This window comes from Spea bombifrons, chromosome 12 (genome assembly GCF_027358695.1).
Source record: "Spea bombifrons isolate aSpeBom1 chromosome 12, aSpeBom1.2.pri, whole genome shotgun sequence".
Taxonomy (NCBI): domain Eukaryota; kingdom Metazoa; phylum Chordata; class Amphibia; order Anura; family Pelobatidae; genus Spea; species Spea bombifrons.
Window position 1 is genome coordinate 11681500 of NC_071098.1, and position 14275 is coordinate 11695774.

Here is a 14275-nt window from a genome sequence, read left to right on the forward strand (position 1 = left end):
TTGAGACAAAAGGAGAAGGACTGTTTGGGTCAGGCTGGTTTGATTGTAGTGAGAGCCATGTGGCATGGACCAACAGATGGTTTCTTCAGGATGTAGATTGAATTTATTAGAACGTTGTTTTTAAGGAGCCTTTATACTAGAATAAGTAAGGGGGAACTGAATGAGGCAGGGTATAGGTAGAACACAGCTAAATGCCAAGCAAAAATCATAGTATTTCACCATGAAATGAAGTTTTTCAACCCTTATAAACCTGGGAGAGAGGGAGATATTGTGGGAATTAATGCAGATTTCCAGATGATATGTATAGAAACCCAGAAGGATATATGATAACCAGATATGGTTAAACTAAAACAATTACACTGATTAAGAAGCAAAAGGCACATGTTACCTATGATAAATGAATTTCATTGTTCTAAAAGTAGAATAACAGTGGTCCCTTTTTTCCAATGCACCAGCAAAAATTCCTCTGAGATACTTATTATATTACTATATTATATTTACTTAGACAAAGAACAGAATACCTTAACAGGATTATTCTGTTCAGATAGTCATAATGACTCTTTTTTTGCAAGAGGAAGAGTAGTCGGGAGGCGTTCAATGATACTTAAGTTTTAGCTTTTTATCCACTGAAAGACAAACATAACCGAAATGGGAAAAAAAAACAATGCTTCTTTTATATACTCACAACAAAGCACTAAAACCTGTTCAATTCATGTATCAACAGCCGAGGGGAAGCGAAATTGACAAACAAAAAAAAGACATATGAATGGCTAACGGTTTAAAAGCATAACTGATTAAAAAAGGCAAATAACACTGAAAATCTCTGTGTAGTTATACAATACACAGTGTATTTCCCTAAAAAATGTTATGAAAATATGAAAAAAGTACATTTTGCTAATATAATTAACAAAAAGACGTTCCATTGAATAACCTTAAGGGTTTCATCGTGTTTGTCTCATCTAGTCTGCCTCTGCCCATTTTTCTACAGATGCAAGACTTCAAATCTCACTTGTTCCTTGGCCTCATCTTATGTTTGGTATAGCCTAATATTCCTATTCTATGTATGCTTAAATTCTCTCACTTTATAAAACATTTCCAGTTCAGCTGGAAGGCCATTCCACTTATTCATCGTCTCTCAAGGCTGTCACTATCATACACGCAAACCAACATTAAACAAACAACACTAGACTGCATTTATTCCTCCCTCACATTGCACGGAGCCTGAGAATTGAGCACTAAGATATGATGTCATAACCCACCATACAGCCAATGAATGTTGTGTGTAGCCAAAGGAGTAACATGGGGTGCACATCTATGTTAAAGGAAGTACAGATCACACAATCCTCTCTCATCTTACATGGGTCAGTTGAATCTCTAAGCTCTCCAAAAGGCCTTGCCACCTGCTGCATTTATTACAATGACACTTACCATGCCCCGGCTTTAACATGCCCCTGTCTAGAGCCAATCCAACATCACCCTCTTCGTAAAGTGATACTAAAAGAATGTATGTAAATACAGCTATGAAACCATGTTTCTGTAATATCCCCTCTTCCTCCAAAAGGGAGAAATTAGGATGCTTAATTTTTTTAATGTTATCCTGTTTTACTATCCCTTCCTATCACTTGTTCCTGTCTGTATGTGTTTGCATATGGAATAAAAAGTCCACTGGTGCACAGGGCCGGCCTTAGGGGTGTGCGACCGCACAGGGTGTTAAATAAAGTTTAAAAAAAAAAAAACTATGCTTTAATCTAAGTCCCGGGCAGGGGCGCCGTGCGGTAGCTCGTGAAGTTCTCAGCAACCGCTCGACGCCCCCCACTCCCCGTGACTCCGTCGCAGTGCCGGCATCTCATGTAGTCCGGCTCTCAACATGAAATGCCGGCACGGCGCCAGAGCGAGAAGACGGATGCCTCCCGCTCTCACCGCAGGACAAGGTAAGTGAGGGGGGGTAGTTTGAAGGGGCAGAGGGGGGGTGTAGTTTGAAGGGGCAGGTGTAGTTTGAAGGGGCAGGGGGGTGTAGTTTGAAGGGGTAGAGGGGGTTGTAGTTTGAAGGGGCAGAGGGGGGATGTAGTTTGAAGGGGCAGAGGGGAGGGGTAGTTTGAAGGGGAAGAGGGGAGGGGTAGTTTGAAGGGGCAGAGGGGAGGGGTAGTTTGAAGGGGCAGAGGGGAGGGGTAGTTTGAAGGGGCAGAGGGGAGGGGTAGTTTGAAGGGGCAGAGGGGAGGGGTAGTTTGAAGGGGCAGAGGGGGGGTAGTGAAGGGGGGTAGTGAAGGGGGGGCGCCAGAGTAGTCCGCACAGAGCGCCACAACGCCTAAGGCCAGCTCTGCTGGTGCACACAATATTTTGAGGTCTCATTGGTTATCCTCTATTTTATTACCAATGACTCTTGACATATACAAGTTAGCATCCTCTAGGTTTACAAGCAGGGCCCCTCTTTACCTAATGTATTAGTTTGTCATAGTCCGTCTATTCTAATCTCATCATACCCCTTGAATATATGTATTGTAAGAAGTGCAGTGTAAAATATTCAAGCTATATAAATAAAATATGCTAATAATAATAATACGTCTTGCAATCCCTAGCGCTCCGTTAGAATTGCCTGCTTAACTTGAATGGTAATTTTATTACCATTAATACAATATTCTGCTTTTTCATTTTTGTATTCCACTCATTAATAACGCAGTTACCATTGCCCTGTCAATTCTTACAACTAAATCATCTGCAGTTTGGCATTATGTTCAAGAACTTTGCATCTTCATAAAATATCCAAAAGGCCATATCTTCCTTTTTAAAATACATTGAAATAACTATTTTACACTCACGTTATGTATGTTTTTTCATTTATTTTCCATACTTGCTTTAAAAATAGAGAAGAACAATTAGGGTGCTCAAAGGCCTTGGGCCAAATACCTTAGCGTGTCGTAGTAATAAAAAAGAACACAAAGTATTTTAAGATACACACTGAATAGGCACTGCCCAACATTCAGCTTCTCTTTGATGAAACAGTGTCAAAGGCTTTTATTGACAATTACATTAACCCCTTCACGATGCAATGCATTGGTGACAAAGCTGCTGTTAAATACCTGCATCGCCGGGATCGTCGCGTTTTTGCTGCGATCAGCGGCCTTGGAGCATCTACGGAAGCCTCACATCTACAGAAGCTGCCGCCAAACCGATCATCAAAGATGGCAGCTGCGGCCTGCAAAACAGATCTTAGGAAGCGATCAGCAATCGCTTCCTAAGCATAATCGGCAATGGATATCGAGGCATGTCAGTAAGAAAACCCCCTACCCCGATCGCCTTGTGATTGCTCTGATTGTTATTAATTGTGTTAAAAATATTGCTCATTAAAAGGAAACTATTTATTAGCATATTTAGTTCGCTAGTTGTAGACTTTAGTAGGTACTTCTTCTAACTATATTATTATGACCCAGTCCTCAAAAAGGGTGTAATTCACAACATAGAATAAATATATTTAAATTTTATTATTGGCTTTGTTGGCACTGCAGGGATTTACATTTTTTTTAGTACTTCAAAGACTATAAGAAAAAAAAATTGAAATTATCCAGAACGGTGCGTAGACATGCTGATAAATGGCTTATGGTGCGGTATACACTCAGCACATGGATCACTGTCCTTTAACAAACCGCAGAGCTGTGGAGTATACCCTACAGACGACATGTAATTAAGGGCATAGGGCGCTAAAAGCAGCTGCCATGCAGTGCCCTGTATATGATATACGTATTAGGAAAATTGACTCATGATGATATAACATCTTATATAGACGTTGGTTAAAGTGAACATACCCAATGATACGCATAGGACAACGTGGCTTAGACAAAGTGCACCTTTATTCATTTTTTCAATGGAAGTGGAAGTAGAAAAAAAACATTACAGAAGAAGACCTTCAGAAAGTCTGAAGATGATTTTTGTCCTAAAAAAAGAATATTTACGATTTTACCTGTGACTGCAAGAAGTAGATGGATTAAGTCTTCATATTCTTGCGGGGTTGAGCTTGGTCCCTTTAAATTTTTACGGTGTCCCCCTCCCTTAAAAATGCATGGGGGTTCTGCAGAATGCCCCCATATGCATTTGCCCCACTCCACAGCTATTTTCCATGCATATCAGCCGACATTTGCTGTATGCATAGCAAGAACCTTTCTTTTTTTTTAAACTGTGCTGCTAAAAGCCTTGTGAAATAGTTCGGATGAGCCTTATCCGGCTCTAAAATTGAAAATTTGCAGCTAGAAGTTCTCTGCAAAAAAAGCGCTTTTGTCAGGTTTCCTTCCCTTTATCTAGAAATGATAGGGGTATTCATCACATTTATATACAGTCTTGCCTCCAAAATTTAAAGGAATGGATATACGTCACCCTCAAAAGCTCAGGATGTCTGTAAAATTTGCTGGAGAAGATAGTGAGGACAATAAATCAAAGGAGTTTCCAGACCAGACACCCTCTCAAATGGCATTAAAGTGCATTTAAAAAGCACTTACATTTTATGGACTAATTTCAGACGACATTGTATGTGTTCAAAGGCATTTTAATCCTTCCTGTTGGAGAAATTTAGTTGTGACTTGCAAAGCATGCGCGCTAACAGACCATTTCCAAATAAATTCTACGCGAGAACACTGGTTACGATTTATTCTGGCGGTTCACATATGCCCCGTAACTTCTGGTAAGACCTTGAATTTGAAAAATACAATATGTAGGTTTATTCGTATTACTATTCATTTAATTTAGTATCTGTTAACTGCACATCAATAATACAGAAGCATAAATGGTTAATTTGCGTCTTGGATGCCAGAGACAACGTGAAAGCTTTTATTGACCTTAAATACAATATCAGTACTTAAGAAATATCAATAGCTTCCTAAATAAACCATTACACCTGTGTACTCGCCGTACTGACATTCTTTCAAACATCGTGTCTGGAGATTTAAAAAAGATTTAAAAGTTTAGAGATTACAATAAGCTACATCCCATATATATGTATTAGAAACAGTACTGGGCGGAAAATGAGTTACTGCATGAATTCAATGATTTTGCCCCCTTCTGTGGTAGGCCCATCAAGAATGCCGATTATATAAACTTTGTGGCCAGAAGTACTACCTTCCACAGTCTTTTTGAATATGGGTGACACTTTTCATCAATCTCTGATTACAAAACCATCTTGTATACATTATTATTATTGGGAGCAGTAATCTTGACCTCCCATTCTCACAATTTGTCATGATTTTACCCCAGATATTACACCATTTGTATTCAATGTAGAAGTTTGTGATGGAAGAGGCCATCAAAAGTGATGTATTCAGATAGCTTGACATGGTCAAGGACAAAACCCCCCAACACACATTTGAGGAAACATTTCCAATGGGATAAGTGTCTTCTCCTGAACAGTCCTCTATGATTTGCTCTCCAGAAATTTGGTTTCACAACAAAACATTTGAAAGCGTTTCAGGTGAACATTTATACATTGGCACTACCTGATAATCAAAACTACGTCCTAATCCTGTTCTTTAAGTAAAAAAGGTAAGACAATGATACATGCTTCTGTGATTAATAAAGCAGTCCATTATTTTTTTTTCCTTTATGTATTTAATCATTTTAATTAACTTAACTACTTACTTGTCATGACAATTAATCATTAGAAAATAAATCTATCAAATTTATCATTGTGGGTAGGATATAGTAAAATTGGATTTGGGTAATCTCTACATATTAAGTCATGCGTATGTAAGGTAGGATTACCTTGTTTGAACTCTTGTGTTACAAAGTTGTGAAATGTAGCAGTAAGTATTTTGCTGGAAAATAAAATATTGTACTAATTTATTAAAAAAAGGAAAAAATTCCAATAAAATTACTTTGTGTAAACAAGAAAAAAATGTCAGCTCAAACCCAAAGATTTATTTATGAAAAAAATGGTACTTAAGGTGTCTTCTCCGGGCCTTTTCCTACTTTCTCCCTCTAGTGGCCACCCTGTGTAAAGCGCCAGGGGCATTGGGGGAGCAAATTACAGAGATGTTTCGGAGGAACACAGATTTTGCATGCCACCAATGCATGGTTAGCCTCCCGTTTTATAAATTTTTTAACATGCCCTCTTACGGTGGCATCCTAGGTGTAAGATCCCTTTAATGATTTTTAGCACACGATCCTGTTTAGGGAAGTTTAAATATTATACCAACTAAATCTAAGCATCAGCATGCAACTGGATACACATGCTAAGATTAGCATGGAGGTGCATGACAAGCAACCATAAATGACACATATGACAGGAAGGTGACATTTAGATAATACTGTGCTTCTAAAAATGAGATGGATTAAAAATAAATTAAAATCAGAATGGAGCTGAACTCATACATATTTATAATTGTTAAGGAATCAGAGGTGGGACTAATGTCCCGACACACAGTACACAGAGAGGATTTCTAATATATGAATCTGCTGTTTTTGATCCTAGTTTCTATATAGACAGATATTAACAATATCTGTAAAACCATCACAGAAGCAATGTCGTAATACAAGCCGCGGTCAGGGGTTATAGAAATATACAAGAGTCCATATAAATGTAGCCAAGTTCAAGGGTAATAGATAATCACGTAGTCCAATTAACAAGCCGAGGTCAAAACAGCCAGGAAATTTACGTAGTCCAGTAAACAAGCCGAGGTCAAAATAGCCAGAAAAACCACAAACAATATAGGTGCAAGGAATGACAAAATTCAGGCAATCAGGATACAGGGATGGGGCACCGCTTAGTTAACAAGCCAGCACTGACTGAACAGTACTGGGGGTTTATATAGCCCTGCCACGTCTTGACTCCTCCCCTCTCATTATCCAACCTTAGAGTGGATCAGTCTATTATCCCTATGCCCCGCCCTCTGCCTACCTCTTGCATTGGAGTTAGAAAACTGGGTAGTTGGACAAGCCCCCCCCGCCATCAACATCATGGTCGCGTCCATCTTCCGCGAGGTGCATTTTACTTGACGCTGGGGATGCAGTCCACTCAGCAACCGCGTGTTCCCCGTACGGCGGTTTGGGTGTCCGGACGCGGATGCGGCTCGTGGTGGGACCCTACACGGTCGCCGAGGTAGGTCAGGTGCCTGACACCGTGTCTTTATGGACCTTGCTTTGTGCTTTGTGCACTGGGGCACAGTCATGCAGGAATAAGAAAGGGTCTTCCCCAAACTGTTCCCACAATGTTGGATGCATGGCATTGTCCAAAATGTCTTGGTATGCTGAAACATTAAGATTTCCCTTCACTGGAAAATGGATCAGAATCCCCCCAAAAGCCTATTGACTCTTCACCAGTACCTCCAAATACATTATTTCTATGGCCAAAAATCTCATGTTAGGCAGCAAGCACCCATGGGTAGAAGGAACATCACAGCCATCATTATCAACCTGTAGTTAACTAGCAGTGATAATGTTTATTTGGTTGTGAATTAAAGTGATGAAAATAAAGAAATATGAAAAATAAATATACTCAGTAGAAATATTGCTTACTTTTTTTTTTTATTCTTTTTAAGCATTATTGCCTAATAGGTTCATGAGAAAACTGGAAATTGACTGTTTTTCTTTAAATTTTATTGGATTAATGTTATTACCCAGGGTGCAATAGTTAAAGGAGAAAATTAAATATTGATTTCAAAAGAAAGTTAGACAGATCCCACAAAGGTATTTTTAAAATAACGACAAAAGAAAAAAGATTCATAGAGTGTTAGATCTGTGGATGGGTAAATTGATTAGAAATAGCAGTATAAAAAAAGCTTCATTCTTGCACACAAATGTCACCCAATTACATTTCCTTAATTCTAATGAAAATTCTCAGGGAAAATTGAATAATGATTTAATCTAAAAAAAGAGACCACATACGCACTACTATGAAATACATGCTGGGGGATTCCAGGCCATGTACTAGCAAGACGATGGGGCACAGCAGGTACAACAAGACCATGCCCCTGGGGTACCCACCACTAATACTCCAGGGGGGGGCGTGACATATGATTGTCTTTAAGCATTGATTAAAACAGTTTCAATGGCTTATGTCAATGTACTCGGTATGTTTAACACAATGTGACACTTTACTTTTTCAATTTTAATTTTAAAAAACCTCTAATCTCATTATAAATGTAAAATTATTCCACCCTGCATCAACATCATGTTCTACAAGACATCAAGGTTTAAAACTTGGCATAGCCTTCTAAATACTGGTGCAGAGGGATTGTAGCTTTAAAAAAATTGCCCTGCTTAAATTTCAGCTGAGTTAACACTGTGGCACTGGATTCTGTCCAAATGGCCAAACCTTAAATCACTAAATTAGGGTATAAATTACTTTTTCATTACACTTGGCATCCGGCTCAGGCAAAGGGGAATTCTATTTAATACTTCACGATGCTTAGCTCATCACTGAGTCTAATTGTTGTATATTATTTGTATGTGCAAGTTCTTTGAATTACATAAAACACATCTAGAGCTGATACAGTCTATTCAAAAACTCTTCTAATGCCAAGATCGTGTTTGGAACAGTATCCATATTTTTTTTTAGCATGGATGTATGAGTTAGAATTGCAGGACTAAGAGAAGAATAACATTAATCACCGTTCTATAATTAAAACAAATGTTTGAGGTATACACAAAACATTACATGATGTAAATGACAAAAGAATAATTAAATTCCCTTCATATTTATGTAATTATATGATGTTTCTGTTTTCTAGGTATAGCTCGAAGTTTAAAATATCATTCTGTTCTATAATAAATGAATAAAATACATACTATGTCCTGTTTAAGCTGTGCGTAAATGTTAAGCTTCACATAATGTGGAAAACAATATATTAATACCACCTATGCATTCTATTTTACTTTTGGGTCTGTGCAGGGCCGGACTGGGAATAAAAAGCAGCCCTGGAAATATTTGGACACCAGCCCCATATATCATGTGGTTGAGCTCTTGTGTCCACATGCCACATCCCTTATGCATACCGGAGTCACACTATTTGCCATACAAATAGCCATAAATCATTCTTTTAAAAATTATGTAAATTGTTCCTTATTGATAACAGAATAATACATTAACCAAAAGTGTTAAAAGGCCCAAATAAGTACCGGAGAATAGACCCCCGGGACCCAACTTCACAAGCATTATCTCCCATAGTGTCCCATTTGCCCCCAAACAGGTGCTACCTTCGCCCCAAACAGCATGTGAGTGCCCCCAAACAGCTTGTTTGCTTCATATTTTTTCCCCAAAGTTGTCTGTACCCTCAAACAGCTTGCCTGTACCCTGTGCCATCTTTCCTCCCAAACAGCGAATCTGTGCCATCTTTACCTCCCAAACAGCCTGCCTGTGCCATCCTTGCCCCTAAAATCCCAGGGCTTCCCAGTAGGCCTTTCCAGCCCCAAGTCTGTATATTGTTTTTCTGAGAAGTTTAGTTTAAAAGTTCCCCTAGTGTAAGCAAAGCTTAGTGTGGCAGGGCCACCATTATCTCATCAATGTCCTATCCGTAAATTCTAAGAAGGCTGACTGAACAAATTAACTATTTAACAACAGGAGAAAAAGGAACCCCTCCATGATGTATTGATTATGACCTAAGCTAACACACATAAAAACATATACTTATTCTAATTTATGTTAATACATTTATATTGTACCATTCTGTTTGTGAACATCTTAATCTCTTCTCTCAATGTTATTATCAGAAACATGTTATGTAGGTGCTAGATTAATAGTCTCAACAGCTAAACATAATGTTCTGTTTGAACATAACAAGTGCTTTCACAAGTAAGGACAGAAAATAAAGTGACTGGAAATCAATGTTTGTTCCCATCTCTTCTATAACAATTTGTGTGATTTATAAAAGTCTGGGTGACAAATCCGTCAACATCATACAAGCAATTTAAAGACCGTAAAATAAAAATGGTTGGGACTGGAAAGTCTGTTTTCAAAATCAGATGTTTGCTGTGTTTTATGTATTGGATATTAAATATGGGAACTGATTATTTATATAAAAGTGGATTCATATAATGTGACATTTGATTGATATCACTGCTAATGGTAAGTGAACAGTATGGTGTAGGTAATATGTAATGTAAACACAGCAAAAAAAAAAAGTATTGTCGAGAGAGACCAAGAAGAAAACAATTAGCTTTTAACTTTAATAAACCTACAGTCTAAAACATATAATATATATACAACTACCAAAAATAGTTATCATGCGTTTAACTATTCTGGTGATATTAGTAAAAATATGTGACAACAAAAAGCTGAAAAAAATATTATCCCTTTACAGTTAGGTAAAAAAGCATCTCATTAATCAGTACTAATATATTAACAAATTAATCACACTAGCGCTTTGGCTAGATGATTACAAGAGGCTTCGGTATAGACGGTACATTCCAACGCTTGATGTAGTCGCAGCTTATTTAGCTCCAGCAACATGTTATCCGCCCATTTTGAAATTTCTCTCCATTGCTACCTGAATCACTTCCTATTATAGTCGTACCCGTTTTTCACATATAAAAAAAAAAAGCAATGTTACCCCACTCTCAAATAATTGTCTCTAAAATAATGATAATTTTCTCATGCACATATATTCATTATTAACTTAAAAGTAAAGCTATGCTTGATATCACAAAAAGCATGATCAAATTTAGTAATTGCATCATTTTACATATAGCACCTAATAAGGTATCAAATCCAGTTAGTTATATGGAGCAGAACTAACTGGGTTAAGACTGAAGCGAGACTGGATAGTCAACAGCAAGCAACACACAGAACCACCTTATGAAGCGCTATATAAATAAAATATATTATTATTAAAAAGGGTTATTCACAGAATGCATTCTGTTAATTCCTCAACAAATACCACAAAACAGTAATATTTAGAGCTTTCTAGAGACAGTTCCAAAAAAACCCAAAATCATCCCAACACAATGTTAAGGCGGTGGATGCCCACTTTAAAAATATGTATTGTTGTATTAAGTTAATAATACTGGCTAGTGATCATTGGACTAGTTTTATCTGTGTTTGAACGTTCTAGTTTCATACCTCCCAACATTTCAAAATGCGAAAGAGGGATTTTTTTAAAAAAATCTCGCGGAACTCACCGATACAAGCAATTGCACTTTACAATGTCGCGCTTGCATCGCCACTTAAAACACACTTTGTTTTTGTCAGCAGTCATGCATATTAAAAATAACCAACACATCGAATTGAATTCCCATGAGGCTCAGACAGACATACTAGTTCCATGATGCTGGCTGAGCATCATGGGAAGTGCAGCAACAGTAAAGCTGCAGATGCTAGCTGTGAACAGAAATCTCCATGATTCTCAGCCAGCCAGGTGTCCACCATAATGCTGGCTGAGCCTCCCTCCCAGGACCCTTACACACAACTGCCCATAAACACACATATACACATACACTGCCTTTACACACACACACACACACACAAACTGCCCTTAGACACACACATATACACGTACACTGCCCTTAGACACACACATATACATATACACTGCCCTTACACACACATATACACATACACTGCCCTTAGACACACACACATATACATGTACACTGCCTTTACACACACACACACATATACACGTACACTGCCCTTACACACACACACACATATACACGTACACTGTCCTTACACACACACACATGTATACTGCCCTTTACACACACACACACACACACATACATGTATACTGCCCTTTACACACACATATACATGTACACTGCCCTTACACACACATATATACACATACAAATACCTATATTGCTCTTACACACACTGGCCCATACACACACACAAGCTTACAAACACATACATACACATAAACATACACTGCCCTTACACCCCTTTCTCCCCATCTCTTATCTCTTCCACCTTCCTTCATCTTCCATCCTGTATCCTGCGGTGGGAGTGCGAGGTCTGCCACTTCAGACTTTGCTTTACTACTCCCTCACCACTACGCGCTGAGTATTGCTGCCGAGCGCAGGGATGACGGCATATCCCCACGTTCTGCATTATTTGCCGGCGCGTAGTGATTAGGGAGCAGGACAGACCTCGCGCTCCCTAATGTTGAGCCGACTAGAGGGAGATTGTGATCTCCCAGCTAGTCTGCAGGCTGCTGATCGGGCGGCTGTGCGCCCCCCCCCGCAGCTGCACCCGAGTTGAGTATCGCTCTCGCCTCACTCTTCCTCTGCCACAGAGGTAGGGATAGGCGGGACAGCAGGACAGAGACCCAAAATTGGGACTGTCCCGCGTAAATCGGGACAGTTGGGGGGTAGATCACCCTCAGCTACCCATCAACATACAAAACCTTTTGCTTTTTTTGCATAAATGAAATTTAAACACCAAAATACACAGAATTTATTTTATTTATTTACAGTGATCCGTAGGATACAGTTTGAGTGAAACAAACAAAAAAAAACTGTTCAGCGTACTTGGCCTTACCTTGCATCTAACAAGAAAAGTTTAGATTAGCATAGATCAATGGTACACTTGCCCATTTGAGGCAAGCCCCAAAGCCACTGCCCACTAAGATAATAACCAGTCTATAGTGCATGTAAGGGTTTTGGTTGTAGGATAAACCATGTAAAACATCAGCTGTCAAAGAGTTACTTAAAACCTCTGTATTTCATTAGCCAAATGGACAAATCTATATGCAGATTGTGTTTAACGTCTTGACTGTGCTTTCATGAAATCCATAGCTGTGAAACAGTAGCACTCAGCTGTTTCATCTCCGATGTTCACAGACAAGGAAGAAATTGCCTTGCGCTTACCATAATATGTCAGCTTTGAGCTGCAAAGATACACAGAGATGTTCATATTTGCATATATAACACAGAGATCACAAGAAAGTCAAATTAGATGTATAAATCAGCTTGCTCATGGCTTAGTCATGAGATGTGGTTATTGTAGAGTACTTTCTGTAACAGAAAATGTTTCTCTAGCAACAGGCATTAGAAGAATGGATTTGCACAGAGAATGAAGATGTCTACTGACTCAGCACATTCATTCTTAGATGAACCATATCTTTTTTTCATTGACTACTCACTTATGTCTTTCCTGGATTGTCCTGCATATAGAAGCACACATGCAAATATATATCTGCTTATAACTTCAAATACATATAGCTAATTTTAAAATAGCTAAACTCTACTTGAGATAATGTTTTTTTCTTCTTAAATCAAGAAATATCTGCAACATATCCAAGATAAATAACACCAAGCCAGAACAGTTGGACATAATAAATCTGTGAAAACTGACAAATCTGTAAGCTTGATGATAAAACATCTTAACGCCAGAGGACTTGTGTCTGTGATACAGTATAATACATCAGTACTCTTGCACCTGACTCCCCATCAACATCAATATTCTCTATTTTGTGTTAGGATGACGCTCAATCCCCAGTCGGTCTTGTACATATCCTGATTTTCAATGTACCGTATTTATCGGCGTATAACACGCACTTTTATATCTAAAAAAATAAGTTTAAACCCTACCTGCGTGTTATACGCCGATAACTTTCTGTGCTGCACGATCTGCAGCCGCGTCTCCTGCACTTCCGGTTCCGGCGAGGGTGCGTGTTATACGCCGGTGCGTGTAATACGCCGGTAAGTACGGTAGTTTAACTCTTGAGCTCTGTTAAACCTATTTACTTACAATTACAGAACACTGAAATCCACTGAAATAGCCAAATGTATTCATTACTGGAAAGTTAACTCCTAGTTGTTGCCTGTGCTACACTGTGACTTAACTTTGTATTGTCTCTCAAGAAATTAAAAGTGACATGGGTAGGGATTTACTATGCCCCAAGCAAAAAATCTTCTGCAATTTCAGGTCTGAGAAATGATCTAAGACATATCTGGCCAATCTTGCTCCAATTCAGCTCTTAGTGAATAAACCCCTATAAAATACAGTCTCTCAGTAATATTAAAGTACTTGGGAATATTTACATAGTGTGCCTTTTCATAGCACTGAAAGTTGGTTTGGTCCCTCAACATTTATGTCAGAAGAGCCTTCTGTTCAAGAACACTACAAACGATATCTGGATATTTGCTCATTCATCATCCTCTGCATCATTCTAATGTTATTCTCTTCTTCTATTAAATGTAAAACTATAGTTACATCTCCAATAAATAAACATTCTTATTATAGCATTGTAACAGCAGTGATGTCATTTCATCTGTGTCGAAGTGATTTATTTCCTAGTGTATTTGGGTTCTTCGTGTGCAGAAAAGCAGGATGTCCAATGTATAAATGCCCCAAATC